This window comes from Oryctolagus cuniculus, chromosome 3 (genome assembly GCF_051225735.1).
Source record: "Oryctolagus cuniculus isolate XC-2025 breed Fujian yellow rabbit chromosome 3, ASM5122573v1, whole genome shotgun sequence".
Classification (NCBI taxonomy): Eukaryota; Metazoa; Chordata; class Mammalia; order Lagomorpha; family Leporidae; genus Oryctolagus; species Oryctolagus cuniculus.
Window position 1 is genome coordinate 132,427,826 of NC_142869.1, and position 18,804 is coordinate 132,446,629.

An 18,804-nucleotide genomic window follows, 5' to 3' on the forward strand; every position below is an offset into this window, starting at 1 on the left:
GAAGTAGGTTGGTTGTGCAGAGTGGGGATTGGCTCCCTTTTCCTCTCCAGTTGAGTGCACTTCTGCCATGTGATGTGCTCTGCCATATTGGGATGCAGCAAGGAGGCCCTCGCCAGGCACAGTCTCTGCTGACTCCCTGATCCAGAATCATGAGCCAAACTTCTGTTGTTTATAATTTACCCAGTCTGTAGTGATCTGTTAGAACGGCACAAAACAGACTAAGATGCCATATAAGCTCCAGCTTCTATATGCAATGTAGACAATAACTTGTCCATCATTATCAACCACGCTCGTGGTTTAAATGAGATAAGAAAGCAAGAACTATTGCCTTTTTCTCTTTTTCTCTTATAAATAAATATTGTTTTAAATAAACAGTTACTTTAAATTTTTATTTATTTTAAAGGTAAAGGAGAGAGAGAGTACTTCCATCTGTTTCACTCCCTAAATGCCCACGTACCCACAAGACACGGCTGCCAGGGTGAAGCCAGGAGCCCAGAACTCCATCTGGGTTTCCTGTGTGGGTGGCAGGAACCCAACTACCTGAGCCATCACCTGCTGCCTTCCAGGGTGCACATTAGCAGGAAGCTGGAATCGGAAGCAGAGGCAGGGCTCCATACCAGGCATTTTGATACAGGAATGTTTATGTCCCAAGTGGTGGTTTAACCTGCTGCACCACAATGCCCACCCCTTACAAATAGATGCCTAGTGGAGATTTTGAGCTCTTGTTGGAGATGAATATGAGAGCTTATTTAATGGAAAATACAGTGTTGTAAAATACATGGATTTCAAATTTTTTTGCTCCAAAATAAGCTTATCTTATAAGACAGTAATGTTACTGTCTTATACGAGAAATTTCAGGCCGTATATTTACTGATTGGTTGAGAGTTATCTTTATAATGATAACAGCTATAATGCTGGACACTTGCTGGGGGTTTACATTTACTTGATAGGAACTAGAGCTGCAGCTTGACAAGAAGAAACTGTCAGGCTTCTTCATAAGTGCCGAAGAGACCTCTCTCAAAGATGAGCCTGGGAGATCTGTTTTAGTGCTGAGAAGGCATTTGTCAAATTGATCAGGAAAAAAACATGTGGTTTCCCTAACTGAGGTCTATTATCCCCATGGTGATTGTTCATTGTTATCAACTGAAACAAATCAAGATTTGAAAAATTGAATTTTTAATACACTAAGTAAATAGCAATGAGTAGAAAGCACTAATAAAATTGCTAAAAGAACTGAAACACATTAAAAGATAAAATAAGCAGCTGCTGTGAGAAAAAAAAAAAAGCGTGGCAGTTCCTCAGAAAATTAAAAATAGTATTACCATAATGATCCAGAAATCCCACTTCTGGGTATACATGCAAAAGAATTGAAAGCAGGGTTTAAATAGACATTTGTATATCCACATTCATGGCAGCATTATTCACAATAGCCAAAATATGGAAGCAACCCAAGTGTCCTTTGACAAATGAACCAGTAAGCAAAGTATGATATATACATACAATGAAATATTCAGCCTTTAAAAAAATAGATCAAGACCTATGCTGTAGTATAGATGAACCTTGCAAATGTTATACTGAGTGAAATAGGTTAATCACAAAAGACAGATGAGTCTACTTGTGTGAATGGTTAAAGCTGTGTGAATCATAAGTATAGAAAGTAGATGGGGCTGGCCTTGTGGCATAGTGAATTAAGCCTCAGCCTACAAAGTTGACATCCCATGTGGACTCCAGTTGGAGTCCCAGCTGCTCCACTTCTGATCCAGCTCTCTGTGAATGTGCCTTGGAGGGCATCAGAGGATAGTCCAGGTGCTTGGGTACTACCACCCACATGGGAAACCTGGATGGACTTCCATGCTCCTGGCTTCAGCCTGGCCTAGCCCTGGCCATTGTGGCTCTTTGGGGAGTGAACCAGAGGATGGAAAATATTTCTCTCTTTCCCTCTCTCTCTCTTTCCCCCACCCCTCTTTTTCCTGTAGCTCTTCCTTTCCAAAAAAATAAGAAAGAATTTTTTTAAAAAATGAAAGAAATTATGATGTTGAATGCCAGGGGCTCCATGGGTGAGGACTGTGGAATTGTGTAGTAGTTACAGAGTTTCAGTTTTATAAGACAGAAAGATTTTTGTAGGTGGATGGTGGAGATTGGGATACCACAGAATGGATTACTTTTTACAACACTTAAAAATGGTTAAGTTGGTGAATATTATGCTACCCGTATTTTGCGTAATAGCAGGAAAAAACAGGCTATAAAAATACAAAAAAAAGTAAATAATAGAGTAAAAAAATTTTAATTAGATTATAAACAAATTTAAAAAGAAAAGAAAGGTGATACACCTTCCAGGCTCTTTATTTGAATTAAATCACTTTGAAACTGAACAGATGCCATGTTTGGGATGGCTGCCTGATTCCTGTATCCTGCCTTTCTTTTGCCTGTAGGGCAGACTAATGGTTAAGTTCATAGATTGAAACAGTCCAGCTTGCTGGGCTGCAGCATTAGGTCACTGTGCGCTGTTGTTATCAGGACCCTGTTTTGATAACTGAGCTTCTTTATGCCTTGTTGCCGAATCCCACACACTCTCTAATGCCATTTCTTTTTTTTCTTTTTTTGGACAGGCAGAGTTAGACAGTGTGAGAGAGAGACACAGAGAAAAGTCTTCCTTCTGTTGGTTTACCCCTGAAATGGCCGTTATGGTCGGTGTGCTGTGGCCGGCGCCGCAGGCGGAGGATTAGCCTAGTGAGCCGCTGGCGCTGGCCTGTAATGCCATTTCTGATAACTCCATCCAGTCTCAACCTCTGAACCCATGGTGACTTTCCTGATGACCAAAAGCGACCTGATGTCTGTGACTGCATTTAGTGTCAGACCTCCTGTCAGCTTGTCTGTCTTCTGGCTTGCATTACCTCTTGATTTCCTAGAATTCAGTCTAAGTGTCACTCCCTAATTACTAGGTCTGAGGCCTTTTTTCTTCCTCGTTCCCTCTCTCCCTTCCTTCCTTCCTTTTTTCCTTCCATCTTTCCTTTTCCTTAATACTTGATGTCTTAACTATGCCATTGCCAGTTGTCTGTTTCTAATCCTTCTTGTAGCTATTTCAGACCTTTTGCCTTTAAGCCTATCCCAGTATGGTTGGTGGAATGGAATCCCATCCATTCTGCTTTTTCATCATTAGGTAGCACCACAACAGCCTATCCTGAGGTTTGGCAGAGCTGTGTTTCCTTATGTCAAAGGGCATTCTCAATAGCAGATACCAGACTACTGGATGCATGCTGAGTTAGTTCTCCAACAGGGTTTTCCCTTAGAGAGCCATTGGTTAGGATATCAGCAACTGAGTCCTGAGTCCAGCTGCCCCACTACACATAAAACCCATAGAAAATATATTAAGCATCTTACCGTGCCCTAACATTTTCTGAAGCTCACAAAGCTCCAACCTACATGAGTCACCTCAGATTTAGTTCTAGGACAAGGAAGGCCATAGACATTGCAGGATTGAGACTTAATTTTGTAATATTGAGGATTACAGGGTTACTCACCTTTTCCAGAGGTTCAAAGATAAAATAGATCAGACACTAAAGTAGTATCAAGGAGAGATTTTATTTAGCAACAAAATGTTGCAGTAGGAAGGTGGGTCCAGCATGAATTGAAATCGCCAAGACAAAAGACTAGAGGCTTTTCAGAAGTGCAGTCAGCTAAGGAAAAGGCACTCAGGGGTGTTAATGGTGGCCAATCCATGTGATTAGGCCCCCTGGGTTTGTTAATGGGTACTTACCCAAGGGAGAGAGAAACTGCATGGCAGCAGGCAGTCCTGTAGGTTTGAGCAAGGTGCCTGCTGGAAGCCAGGCCCTTATTCTTACCTAGGAGCTGGAAGTAAGATTGAAAGTTTTCTTCCTGTATGTTTGCTCTTCATAAAAACAGCTCTTGATCCTTTAGGAAGCACTTTGTGGTAACACATTCAGGCCTCAAAAGGCAGAGAAAGTATTTAGAATTGCAAACTTTCTAAAGTCACTGCTCTCAGAAGGGGGCTTGGGTTCCTGTCTATCATCAAGTTGTGGAGCTGGAATAAACAGTAAATTGTCAGGCTGGTGCTGTGGCATAGCGGTTAAAACCACCACCTGCAGTGCCAGGATCCCATATGGGTACTGGTTGGAATCCCAGCTGTGCCACTTCCCATCTAGCTTTCTGCTATGGCCAGGGAAAGCAGCAGAAGATGGCCCAAGTCCTTAGGCCCCGATACCTGCGTGGGAGACTCAGAAGAAGCTCTTGGCTCTTGGCTCCTGGCTCCTGGCTTTGTATTGGCATAGCTCCAGCTGTTGCAGCCACCTAGGGAGTGAACCAGTAGATATAAGACCAATGACATTTTATTTGTCATTGTCTTAAAAATAGTCCTGTAGGTAAAACAATTTACAGCAAAAATGAATGAATTGCTTCTTTGCTATCAAGACAATAAACATTTTGTTCACTTAAAAAAAAAAACAATCAAACTTTATAGATAATGAGTGTCCTGAAGTCTCTCTACCACTATTTTAAGAAAATTAGTATGTAATAATGCTTACCCACATCATGCACTTGTTTAGAATACGAATTGCTCTCGAGCAGTATGTTCTGAAACAGTTGTGAAATTTGAAAATAACATCCAGTGTCCGTAGTTTTGCATTCTATAGTTTCAGTTACCTGTGGCTAGCAATGTCCCAATTCTAGAAATACACAATTTATAAGTTTTAAATTGAGAACCCTTCTGAATATCATGATTTAATTTCCCATTATCCTGTTCTAGCTGACCCAGGACATGCATCATCCCTTTGTCAGCGTGTACACAGTATATGTGCCACCTGCTTCTTAGTCTCCTAGTAGCCTCCCAGGTTATCAGACCAACTATCACAGTATCATGGTGCTTGTGTTCAGTAATTCTTATTTTACTTAATAATGGTCCCACACCACAAGAGTACTGATAGTGGTTGCTCAGATATACCAAGGACAAGCTGTAAAGTTCTATTGTAAGCATTAAGGTAAACATTCCTGACTTCATTAGAAAAGAAAAAATAGTATGCTTGGGTTCATGAAAACTATTGTAAAAAAAAATCTATCTGCCCCTGATATTGCAAAAGTTCTGGTCACAATGTGTGATAAGTGCTTAGTACTGATGAAAAGGCATTAAATTTGCCTATGCAGGTATGTATAGGAAAAAACATAGAATGTAGCACAGGGTTTGGAACTAAAACACAATATTTATAGGGCTTGGCATTGTCAGGAATCCACTGGGGAGTCTTGGAATGTATCTGCTGAGAACAAAGTGGGCCTGCCTTAACATGATGGGGTGTATAACATTCATTAACAATTATTCCTGAAGCTTTTTGTTTGGTACTTTTTCTTCTTATTGCTGTAAGAGTTTTAAACCATCATAACTGGGTATTGAATTTTATCAAATGTTTTTTCTGCATCTTTTGATATGATTGTAATTTTGTATCAGCCTGTAAAATGTGATGAATGACTTTTCTAGATCTTTTCATTGTAATCTCCCTTCCATTCTTAAAAGTTGAACTTAGGCACATGGTAGAAATGCTTTCCTGTATCACAGCATTAGATTTTTTTTTTTAATATTCTGTTCAGAAAACCCACATTCAAATACACGAGTGAGAGGGCTTATTATTTTTGGTTTCCTTTCCATTTTCTCTTCTTGTTGTCAAGATTATATTGGTTTCATAGAGTTGGGAAATAAATAACTTCTGACTTCTACTCTTTGTTTTTCTCCAAGTACCTAAAAAAATGTAAGATTTAAATGCTTTAGTTTTGAAAACCTGATAAAATTTCCATCAACAATCCCTAAGTGTGGTATAATTATGGAAAGATTTTAAGGTAATAATTCCATTTCTTTAGAAGCTGTAGAGTTCTTTGAATTTTTATTCTTTCATGCATTTGACTCGATTTGTAAAAAGACATTTCTAGTTCATGGAAGTTTTTCATTATATTGACTTAAATTTTCATTGAGTTCTTTTATTTATTTATTTATTTTGAAAGGCAGAGTGAACAGTGAGAGAGATAGAAAGAAAGGTCTTTTCACCCCCCAATGGCCACAACGGTTGGTGCGCTGGGGCCAGTGTACCGCGCTGATCCGAAGCCACGAGTTTCTCCTGGTCTCCCACGCAGGTGCAGGCCCCAAGCACTTGGGCCATCCTCCACTGCACTCCTGGGCCACAGCAGAGAGGTGGATTGAAAGAGGAGCAACTGGGACAGAATCCGGCGCCCCGACCAGGACTAGAACCCGGTGTGCTGGCACCGCAAGCGGAGGATTAGCCTAGTGAGCCGCGATGCCGGCCCATTGGGTTCTTTTAATATCTTTTAATTCTGTTATATATCTGATTAAGTTCCCCTTTTCATTTTTAATTTTTATTTGAGTCTCTTTCTGACCTTCATTTCTTATTAATAATTTAAGAAAAATTTTTTGAAGAACAGAGAGAGAGAGAAAAGGAGAGGGAGAAACATCAATCTTCCCTCCTCTGGCTCCCTCCCCAAATGCCCACAACAGCCAAGACTAAGCCAGCCCACTGCCAGTAGCTAGCATCTCAATCTGGGTCTCTCACATGAGTGGCTGGAGCTCAATCACTTGAGGCATCACCTGTTGCCTCCCAATGTCTGTAGTCGAGGGAACTTGAATCAGGAGCCTGAGCCAAGAATGGAGCCCAGGTAACTCTGATATGGGATGTGGGCATGCTAACTGCTTGGCTAACACCCACCTCTCTCTTTGATCTTATAAAAGGTATCTGGGCCATCGCCGCGGCTCACTAGGCTAATCCTCCGCCTAGTGGCGCCGGCACACCGGGTTCTAGTCCCGGTCGGGGCGCCGGATTCTGTCCCAGTTGCCCCTCTTCTAGGCCAGCCCTCTGCGTGACCCGGGAGTGCAGTGGAGGATGGCCGAAGTGCTTGGGCCCTGCACCCCATGGGAGACCAGGAGAAGCACCTGGCTCCTGCCTTTGGATCAGCGTGGTGCGCCGGCAGCAGTGCGCCAGCCGTGGCGGCCATTGGAGGGTGAACCAACGGCAAAAGGAAGACCTTTCTCTCTGTCTCTCTCTCTCTCTCACTGTCCACTCTGTCTGTCAAAAAAAAAAAAAAAGGTATCTGAATTCTCAGTTTTTTCAGGAGTTATCAGGGCTTTGTGATTCTCTTTTTAGTCTTTATTTTCTGTTTCTATTGTTTTGTTTATTATTACCTGTTTTCAATTATCTTTATTTTATTCTTCATTATCTAAAATCACAAGTGGCATAATTTAGTTCATAAATTTATAGTCTTTCTTCTACATTAATAAAATAATCATCTCTAAAGTTTTCATAGGTAGCACTCAAGATATATAAGGACATGTCCAAAAGTTCCTGGAAAATGGATTTAAGAGATAAGATTATTTTTATACAAATAATTGTGAAATCCATACAAAGATTTTTCAGGATATGCATTTTAAAGGTTTTTTTTGAAGACCACTCTTGTGCTGGTGAATAAAGAGCTAACTAAGTCATGAATGTTCATTGGTTTTACCCCCTCATATGTAAAGTGACTTAGTCACCATATCAGCCTTTAAGCACATATGAATCACATTCGGGTCTCACCACAGTCATCTCCTAGTAAACCATAACTGTGAAATGTGCAAATTGCAGTGAGCTGCTCTAGTGCGTATAATTCCAAACAGAAACATGGCCCAGATTTATTAGTGAAATTAACATTTTCCTATATATGTTAAGTCCATTGAGCATTTTGTCAGTTTTTAATTTTTTGAATAATTTTATGAGGGTATAAATATAATTATGATACAATTTTATGGATATAAATGAAATTTTCTTTTAATTCACCATTTTACTTTTCAGAGATATTTCATACTGATGTGTTCTGGTTGCTCATGTTTACTACAGGAAGAACTTAGCGTCCCATCACCACTGATTAGTTTTAATCAGAATTAGCATTTTGTAAGCTGAGCACTTAAATGTGCTTTATGAATTATACCATTTAGTAAATAAAGAACCAAAATCTGCCTGCTGGCATTGTGGTATAGTAGGTTAAGCTACTGCCTGAAATGCTGGCAACCCATATGGGCACCAGTTTGAGACCCAGCTACTCCACTTCCCATCCAGCTACCTGCTAATGCACCTGAGAAAGCAGTGGAAAATTACCCAAGTGTTTGGACCCCTGCACCCACATGGGAAACCCAGAGGAAGCTCAGGGCTCCTGGCCTCAGCCTGGTCCAGCCCTGGCTGTTGTGGCCATTTGGGGAGTGATGGAAGATCTTGATCCCTCTCTCTCTCTCTCTCTCTCTCTCTCTCTCTCTTTCTCTTTCTCTCTCTCTCTCTCTTTCTCTTTCTTTCTCTCTCTCTGTAACTTTGCCTTTCAAGTAAGTTTTTTAAAAAATCTGAAAAACAAAACAAAACTTCTAAAGCAGCCTGTACTTTGTGGTGCAACCATCTTTGGAGCATTGAAATATGGCTAGTGTAAATTGAGATATGCTTGAAGTATCAAATGCACTTGGATTCTGAAGAATTAGTACTAAAAAGAATGTAATGCCCCTATTAATAATTTTTTTTGTATTGGAGTAAGCATTGTGACACAGTGGGTTAAGTTGCCATTAGAGATACCCATTCCTATATAGAGTTGAGTCCTGGCTCTTCTGCTTCACATGCAACTTCCTGCCAACGTGCATCCTGAGAGGCAGCAGATGATACCTCTAGTACTTGTGTCCTTGCCATGCACATGGGAGATCTCAATGAAGTTCCTGTCTCCTGGCTTTGGTCTAGCCCAGTCCCTGCTGCTGCAGGCATTTGACTTTGGATTGAACCAGTAGGACACAAGATTCTCTGTCTCTCTCTGTCCCTGTCTCTCCCTTGGTCACTCTGTATTTTCAAAAAATAATTAAGCATTTAAAAATAATTTTATATTGATTACATGTTGAAGTGATAATATTTTGGGTAATTGGTAAATTAAATATCAACATTTTAGCTGTTCCTTTTTAAATTTTAATATGGGTATTAAAAAATGGAAGATTAGATAGATGAATCACATGAATCACCCTATGCTTATATTTCTGTTGAGCAGTGGTGGTTGGAGAGTTTATTTCTTCAACCTAAGACTTCACAGCAAATTGTTGAAAAATCTAGAAGCAAAACACAGGCCTTCTGATTTCCTATCTTTGTCTATTTCAAAAGTAATTTATTTTGTTTTCTCCCCTTTTGTTTAGTGAGTTTATATTTGTTGGCTGAGTGTTCTGTTAATTTGGAGAATCATAGGAAAGGCTGTCATTTCTGCAACTAAAACATATGAACCAGATAGAGTCTTAAATTATAAACATTGTGAGCAACGATCTGAACAAAAATGCCTTCTTAGTAGAATGCAGCCAGAACCCATTTTAAGTTTCAGAACACTCATCATTTTATGTGACCTACTTTAGAATTTTTGAAGACATATTTGTGGCATTTGGCAGAATAAGTATGTAGATATTAAACATATGTTTATGAAAGAAAATTTGAATGTTTGTTTCATGTTGGTTATGAGCATTTCATTAAAAAATTCTATATTTAGGTGGATCAAAAAGTATCTATTGGAGCAAGGTTGGACTAGTCACCATTTCCAATTAGATTTTGTGTTCTCTGTGGGCTAAATAGTTTGGGAAGGAGGCTTAGAATTACAAGATAACTTCTTTGTTCTCCAATTTGCTAAGTCAAGAAAACTGGAATGATTAACCTCATTTAGCATCTATATCACTCAATAAAATGCATATTTGCGGATCTTTGAAAAAATATGTACTCACCATAACTTCTCACCTGTTTAGAAACACTATCATAACGAGTTGTATAGTATCCATGTGTATAGCAGTGTCCTGAAATAATTGAAAGCTGTGTGGTTTGAAAAAACTAGCATTTTGGATGGATGTTAAATTTGCATTTCAAAACAGTTTTTCATTCTAAAATTACTCTTAGCAATTGTCAAAGCACATAATTACCTCCAAGCTTAATTGCCACTACTTTCTGTATGAAGTGAACAGTGTTTATTCCCAAGTGCTATAATGGATTATATTATACAGTTTAAAACATATCACCCTTATGAATTGGGTGCTGACTGTCATTGGCGTTTGGTTTTATTTTGCATACAGCATTGTTTGGCGATTTTCTCTTTCTGTGTATGTATATGTGTGCATTTATATCTACCTATATTTACTTATCTATAATCAGAGTAATTTGAAGGGTTGAATGTACTGGAATGAATTTTCCTTGACACATAAAAAATACAGTAACCCTGTTTTGTAATTTTCTGATTCTGTGCCAAAATGTTTTTTTCTTGAATAGTGAAATGATATAATAAAATATTCATTTTGTAAATAGAGTGCAGGATCAGAGAGCATTCACATGCTAGAAAACTGTAATAAAAATTCTGACAAGTAGTGCTGACAGTAATGTATTTTAATGATGTGGTTGTTGAGGCTAGATTTGTTCTGCTTGTGTTTCCATGTAGTAGAGTAAGTTAATAATTGTGAAATAACCAGTGGTATGCAGAAAATATGCTTACTGTGTAATTATATTTTTCTTCCTTTATTGGACCTTACAGTTTTATAATATGACACTGTTTTGAACTGAAAGAGTTCTGTCGCTTGTTAACTTTTACCTTTTGACCCTTTATGAAACGTGTTCTGCCATGTAGGAAAAGTCAGTAGTCCCTAAAAGGTACATAAGACTGTTTAGAATAGAGTGTAAACTAATTTTCTCTAGGAGGTAGTTCTAGAAAATTGTAGATTCATTGGGAAGAATTCATTGACACAGGTGTGTTTGGCTAATTGTTTAGAAGCACAGTGTTTTACAACCTTACCCTACTCTCTTTTTTGCTAAAGCAGAGAATTCACATGGAAGTCTGACTTTGTGTTCAATCAATTCCTAATTATTTCTAGGAATAGCAATTGTGTAGTTCTTACCAAGAAATTTTAGTATTCAAAACCCTGTAGACATTGCAGTATACAGCAGGATCATTTTGAATATGGAATAGCAGATCTGACAGGATAAAAATCTTATCATATAAATGCTACTTAGTGATGCATGAAGGGAACAAAATATTTGTTTCATTACTTATAATGAAAAATAAATGACTATAAATCCTTCTATGATCCATTGTTATTAGTAATTATAAAATATTGAATTATTTTTGCATATGAATCATTTTATATTTTTGATGCCATGGGACTAAGTTAGTAGAACAAAGTAATTTTTTTTTAAATTTTGTTCCATGGTGCACCTAGGATCATAGAGATCAAATCCTTAGGGCAAGAAAACATTTTTGGACTTAAAGATTTTTTATCCTAAATGTGCAAAATATTGCATACCTTGATTTTGTCTTCTAAGCTTAAAATCATGTTTTATTTCATGTCTATCTCTCTTTTTAACATGAGATATTCAGCAGCTGAAGATACTCTAAATTGGCACAGTTTTTCTAGACAGGAGTTTTGAGTATATATGTGATGAGTAATACTCATAGGAATTTACTTCATACAATCAAAGATGTATGCAAAGATTAAGGCAAAAGAATGATTATATTGTATTTATTCTTTAAAGGAAGATTTTTAAAATTTTACAGGGAGAGAGAGAGAGATGTTTCATCTGCTAGTTCACTCTCCAAATACCTGCTACCACAGCCAGGGCTCAGCCAGACCAAAGCCTGGAGCCAGGAACTCTATCCAGGTCTCTCCTTTGGGTAATAAGAACTTAGGAACTTGAGCCATCACTTACTGCCTCCCTGGTGCTTTAGCAGGAAGCTGAATCAGAAGTATACTAGCCAATGCTTGAACTGGAAATTGGATATGGGGTGTCCACACCCCAAGTGGTGGCTTGATCTCCTGCACCATAACACCCACCTCCATTTGTTTGATGTTAGAGGCAATATAATTTACAGAAAAATCTGGAGATTGGATTTTTTTTTTTTTTTTTTGACAGGCAGAGTGGACAGTGAGAGAGAGAGAGAGACAGAGAGAAAGGTCTTCCTTTGCCGTTGGTTCACCCTCCAATGGCCACCACGGCTGGCGCACTGCGCTGATCCGATGGCAGGAGCCAGGTACTTATCCTGGTCTCCCATGGGGTGCAGGGCCCAAGCACCTGGACCATCCTCCACTCACTCCCTGGCCACAGCAGAGAGCTGGCCTGGAAGAGGGACAACCGGGACAGAATCCAGCGCCCCGACCAGGACTAGAACCCGGTGTGCTGGCACCGCAAGGCGGAGGATTAGCCTAGTGAGCCGCGGCGCTAGCTGGTTTTTTTTTTTTTTTTTTTAAATCACAGGTTGTCTAATGCAGTTTCTGTGTATCTCTTTAGTACTTTTATTTTGAACAATATCTGATATTTTTAAAAATAGTACAATATAATGTTAGGCCTATAAAATAAAATCTAATCATAGGTATGTCCTGTTTGATATCAATTTTATATGAGAAAATATTGTATCCTCTTAGTTGTCAAATTTTAGTGTTGGATATGTTACCTGTATAAGAATATGCATGATATTTTTCTTGTTTGGACTTGAAAGTATTTCACAAATTTTGTTTAGTACAAGCATGCATTACTTCTATAATGAGATTATATCACTCTAAATATTGTTTCAAAAGCCAAAGCCCATAGTGTGCTTTCTTGGCATCATATTAAATACCAGGCAACTGTGGGCCCTAGCCCTGGATGAAAATGTGATTCCTGTCCACAGTGTTGTGAATTCTTTACATTTAAGGTCTTGTGTCTTTTGTTTCTTTAAGAGTTATTATTTTCCTACTGTATTTTATGCCCTAGACAGGTATAAAGATAAGTAAGGAAAAGCCATAAGGCCACAGACTAAAAGAAAGAAAAAAGAACAAAATAAAACAATTAATAGTGAGCAGCCAGTCTGTAGTATATTTTAGAAGTTAATTATAGTTCTATCATAGACAATTATGACTATCTTACTTTATTTTCTCTTTGTAGATAATACAGACTAGTGATACATTTAGAAAAAAGTTTTTTATCTGAAATGACTGTTTGTAATGTTAATTATTAATGTTGGGTCATAAAGGAACAGGACTCAGGCAAGTCATTTTGTAAGTCCCTTAAAATACACAAAGAAATATTAAGATTCCTAACTTTGCGCATAGGTGAATCCAACTCCAGAGATGTCTTGCTTGATGTCACGTAGTTAGTAGTGTCTGTCATGGACTTTGAACAAAGAATCATCTATTTTTGCCCCTTTCACTTACACTAATTAGCACTCATGCAGACTAAAAACCTTAATGGTCTGGCTAATGTAGCTTTCCTTCCCATTAAATCCGTTTGGCAGGAGCTTCCATTGTCAACTATGATGGAATAGCTCATACTAATCTCTCCCTGCCTAGAAGATCCAAAACTAAGGGGATAAATAAGAACCAACTGAAGGCAAAGGAAGGAAATCAAGGACCTGAGATCATGCAGAGCAGAACAGGATGTTAGTATTAGCACTGCCTCTTCTTCAGGACATCCGGAAATTCTTATCCCAGAGCAGTGGGCTGAGGAACCAGAAGCCTTAGCAGCAGTCACTGGTTCTTGGGTATGAACACTGAAGTCTAGGGTTCACAGACAGCCAGAATGTGAATTCTAGGTTCCCAGAAAAGCCCCAGGAAAGAGAAAAACTGCAGAGGAAGTGAACCCAGCATTTAGCTTCTAGTTTCCTTTTGTAGTGTCTGCTTACTTGTTAGTGCATGTTTGGGAGGAGGGGTAGAGGGTGACTCCCAGAAACCACGAAGAACTCACCATGCTTCTTAGGACATAATCACTGGATTCCAAGATCAGAAAGCAGAGGGCCTTGATTATTACTGCAGGCTTTTCATGGTGTTCCTGAAAGGGTTTGCCTGGGAATAAAGGCAAATCAGACATGGACTGACCTCAGTTGGATCCAAGGTTATCTATGTATGTATCTGTGTGTCTTTTTATTTGTCTGTCCTCTACCTGACACAAAAGTATCACATCTTCTCTGTAGGAAGATAATATCCCAGAGACTCCCTATAGATTTTTGTATGGTTTATCTTTCATTGAAAGATTAACCAGTCATGCCTGAAAATATGACCAAATAATCATAAAATAAAAGCAAAAAAAATGAACCAAACATTAGAAATGGCAAACATAGACTTTAAGATAATCAGTATGATCAAAAAATGAAAATATTGACTGTGTGACTACTAGGACTAAAATTAAAAATTAACTAAATGCAAGGGAATTAGATTAAAGAAAATAAAGTTGAAAACAGTGAAAGAGAAACTATTAGTAGGTAATAAAAAGAGTATAAATTATTATTAGAAGTTTTCAAAAGGCCAACATTTAAAGATTCTAAAAACATTAAAATAAGATCTAAAATATTGAGTTAAATGGACAAAAGTTTGTCTTGAGAATTTCTACTTCTGATGACCGAAACAGAAACACAAAATATGTATTGTCATGTTTGTTAAACAAATAAATTTTATAGATAAAAACCTCAGAGGGGCTGGTTCTGTGGTGTAGAGGGTAAAGCAACCGCCTGCAGTGCCAGCGTTCTGTATGGGCGCCAGTTTGAGTCCAGGCTGCTCCACTTCCAATCCGGCTCTCTGCTATGGCCTGGGAAAGCAGTAGGAGATGGCCCAGATGCTTGGGCCCCTGCACCCATGTGGGAGACACGGAAGAAGCTCCCGGCTCCTGGCTTCAGATTGGTGCAGCTCTGGCCATTGCGACCAACTGGGGAGTGAACTAGTGGATGGTAGACCTCTTTCTCTTTCTCTTTCTCTGCCTCTGCTTCTCTGTAACTGCCTTTCAAATAAATAAATCTTAAACAAACAAACAAAAAACCTCAGCGACAAAACTTCCAGTCCAGTAGACTAAACTGACATATTTTTCCAAATATATAAGGATGGAATATTATATATAAGATCAATACACAAAAGTAACTTTATTTCAATATACTATGTGGAAACAGTGGAAAAATAAAATTTTAAAAAGTTGGTATTAACAAAAGATTTGCAGAACATGTGCACACAGTGTTTCTAAACTGGAGGAAGGGGGAGCATTTGTCCTTGTGATTAAGACACCGGATGGGATACCTGCATCCCGAATTGGAGGACCTGGGTTCGAGTTCTACCTCCACTCTCAGTTCCAACATTCTGCTAATGCACTCAGAGGCAGCAGGTGATGGCTCAGAGGTTTGGTTCCTGCCACCCACACTGGAGATCTGGATTGTGTTCCTTATTCTCAGCTTTGGCCCATTACAGGCACTTGGGCAGTAAACCAGCAGATGGAAGTGCTCTCTCTCATTCTCTTTCTCTCTGTCTCTCTGCTCTTCTGCCTCTCCAATAAAAACAAGATAATTTTTAAAACTGAAAGAAACCTAGATAAATGGAAAAATATAGCATGTCTTTATGGAGTGTGTCAACTCTGCAAACTGATTATAGATTCAGTGTGATCCTAATTAAAAATACAGCAGGATTTTTTTTTTCAGGGAAGGGAATTGACAAACTGATTCTAAAATACATATGGAAATGTAAAGGCCCATGAATAGCTAGGACAGTCTTAAAGAAGAAAAATAAAGTTGGAGAGCTTACATTGTTAGATAAAATGTATTACAGTGTTGTAGTATTAGGTAGTGGTTTAAGTGTGACAAAAAAGGTCAATGGAATAGAATAAAAAGTCCAGAAATAAACTCACTTTTTTAATGGTCACTTGATTTTTTTTAAATATGTGTTTATTTGAAAGGCAGAGTTACAGAGAGAGAGGGAGAGAGATGGAGAGAAAGAGAGTCTTCCATCTACTGGTTCACTCCCAAATGGCCATGATAGCCGATGCTACTCCAGGAGCCCAGAACTCCATCCAAGTCTCCCACATGGGTGGCAGGGCCCCAAGTATTTGGGCCAACTTCGGCTGCTTTCCCAGGCATGCTAGCAGGTAGCTGGATTGGAAGTGGAGCAGCTAGGACTTGAACCAGGAATCATCTGTGATGCCTGCTGTGGCTTAACCCACCATGCCACAACACTGCCCATAATGGTTACCTGATTTATTGCTTTAATGCAGTGTGAAAAAAAAAAATAATGGAAATGCATGCCACAGAGTGAGAAGAATTCAAGTCCAAAATAGGAACCCCTACTAATTCATAAGAAAAGGTAATGTAAAAAAGTAGAAGAAATACTTTATAAGTAAGCAGTTTACAAATAATCTGTTCAGTTAGTATATGGAAAGATATTCAGCAGCTTAGCTCTTCAGAGAAATGAGAATTAAAAACACAAATGATGCTACAACACACCAAAGATGGCTAAAATTTAAAAAAAAAAGTAATTTAAAATACCAAATGTTAAAGAGGGAAGATACAGAACAGCTAGAACTTTCAAGGTGCTGTTGGCAGTGCGAGTTGTAACTGCTTTTGAAAATTTTGGCAATCTCTTCTATCACTGCACCTAAACATTCCCTAGAACCCAGCTATCCTACTCCTAGGTACACAAACATTCCCAAGAGAAAAATGTGTGTAAGTACACCAGAATGTGTATATGTGCATGTTCATAACAGCGCTATTTTAAATAATCCCAAGGCCGGCATTGTGGTACACCCCTGGATACATCTCAGCCTCCAGCAGTGTGTTGATAACAACTTGTCTACAGCAAATTTTATACAGCAGCAGCCTCCAGAGTGAGATGGAAACTCCGACTGCTCGCCAGGAGTTTGAGGCTCTACATTACAATTAAAATTTCATCTTATACATATTTTTACCAATGTTGGTGCACTATCCCATTTTTCTTTTCTTCTGAAATTAATTTGAAAGCCAGATAGGACAATTTTGGTACTTAAAAAAGGGGATTTTTCCATGTTGAATTTTGGGCTTTCCTGGTGTTCTTTTTCTTTTTATTTATTTGAAAGACAGAGTTAACAGAGACAGGAAGAGCAGAGAGAGAGAGAGAGGTCTTGCATCCACTGGTTCACTCCCCAAATGACTGCAACAGCCAGAGCTGTGCCAATCCAAAGCCAGGAGGCAGGACCTGGAGCTTCTTCCTGGTCTCCCACGCGGGTGCAGGGGCCCAACAACTTGGGCCATTTTATTTTCTTTCTTTCTTTTCTTTCTTTCTTTCTTTCTTTCTTTCTTTCTTTCTTTCTTTCTTTCTTTCTTTCTTTCTTTCTTTCTTTCTTTCTTTCTTTCTTTCTTTCTTTCTTTCTTTCTTTCTTTCAAGCAGAGTGGACAGTGAGAAACAGGGAGAGAGAGAGAGAGAGAAAGGTTTTCCTTTTTCCGTTGGTTCACCCCCTAAGTGGCCGCTACGGCTGGCGTGTTGTGGCTGGCGTGCTGCACCAATCCGAAGCCAGGAGCCAGGTGCTTCCTCCTGGTCTCTCATGCAGGTGCAGGGCCCAAGGACCTGGGCCATCCTCTACTGCACTCTCGGCCACAGCACAGAGCTGGCCTGGAAGAGGAGCAACCGGGACAGAATCCGGCGCCTCGACCAGAACTAGAACCTGGGGTGCTGGCGCTGCAGGTGGAAGATTAGCCTATTGAGCTGCGGTGCCAGCCTGGGCCATTTTCTACTGCTTTCCCCGGCCATAGCAGAGAGCTGGATTGGAAATGAAGCAGCTGGGACTCGAACCAGTGTCCATATGGTATGCCAGCTCTGCAGGCCAGGGCTTTAACCCACTGTGCCACAGCACCAGACTGGTTATTTTTCTTATTATGCTTAATTAATACAGTTGTATTTTTTGCTGTAATGCTCATAATTCTCATTGTTAAAAATCCCAAAAATCATATACACATGATGGCTGAATGCCAATCCCTGTCTACCTACTGTTCTTTATATTTCTAAAAGATGTTTAGAAATCTGAGGAATAAGCAGCCAGCCATTCAGTACAGGTTAAATCAGAAAAGGCAGTAGGGTTTCAGAAATGTTCCTTTAAAGGTATTTAAGGGTAATTTTAATTTCATTTTTAATATTTTTAGCGAACAATTGAATATAATAATGTGATACAACAAAGCATATGCATCTTATTTTAATAGACTAAGAAACAAGATTAAGAAATGAATGACACGTTGTACAATGAAATGAGTGAAGATCTTTTTCTTTTTCATAAAAGGAAAAAGCAGTGATACATGAGAGCCTTGTTAGTATGAACTGGACTGGGAGAATAATGTGAGGCAGTGTGACGGCCCTCTGCAATGCAGTTTCTAGTCCAAAGAGTTTGAATAAGTGCTAGGAAATATGAATTTGTTTCTGCTTCATCTAGCTATACTTGGTACAATGGGGTGTATAGTTAGGGAGAAAAACTTCCTGGTGCTTAATTAGGCAATAATTTGTGCTGAATGGATATGAACAGTCATTGAATGAAAAATTGATTTTTTACAGTGTCCTAGTCTTGGTAACTTTTGGAGATTTGTGAGCTCATTGTGTAGGTGCAATAAGGAAAATATATAGCTCTTATTAAAAGGTGAGTGCATTTTTTTCTGTACTGAATTTTTGTTGAGTGGTTAGGGTGGGGAGCGCCAGTCAGAGGCACCTGGCTCATGGCCCACCAACATACCTTTGGCCAGAGGTTTCCTCTATCCCTCCTTGGTGGAGGAAAAGAAGCAGCATGAAAAGGAACAACTAGTTCAAAGTCCAAATTCTTATTTTACAGGTATGAAATGTCCAGGTTGCTACATGATCAGCATGGTTTCCAACCATGCTCAGTTCTTTGTGTAGGCTGTTCTACAGTTTGGTGCCAGCCTACAGGTGGAAAGACCTGACTCACAGTCTTTTGCTTTAGAAGAAAGCAATACTAGGAACCCACACAACTTCCTGTGTTTCTCACAGAAGGTCTTATTATAAGTTCAGTGATTCTAGTGAAT

At 39.1% G+C, this 18,804-nt stretch overlaps 1 protein-coding gene and 1 pseudogene across 6 annotated transcripts in view; both read left to right on the forward strand.

Annotated features, from left to right (window-relative positions):
* The window catches only part of LOC149127516 (small ribosomal subunit protein eS27-like pseudogene), a 73,828-nt pseudogene extending 55,090 nt beyond the window's left edge, over positions 1-18,738 (forward strand).
* IMMP2L (inner mitochondrial membrane peptidase subunit 2) overlaps positions 1-18,804 on the forward strand; it is a 1,052,378-nt gene that overhangs the window by 451,803 nt on the left and 581,771 nt on the right. The window lies entirely within an intron of this gene.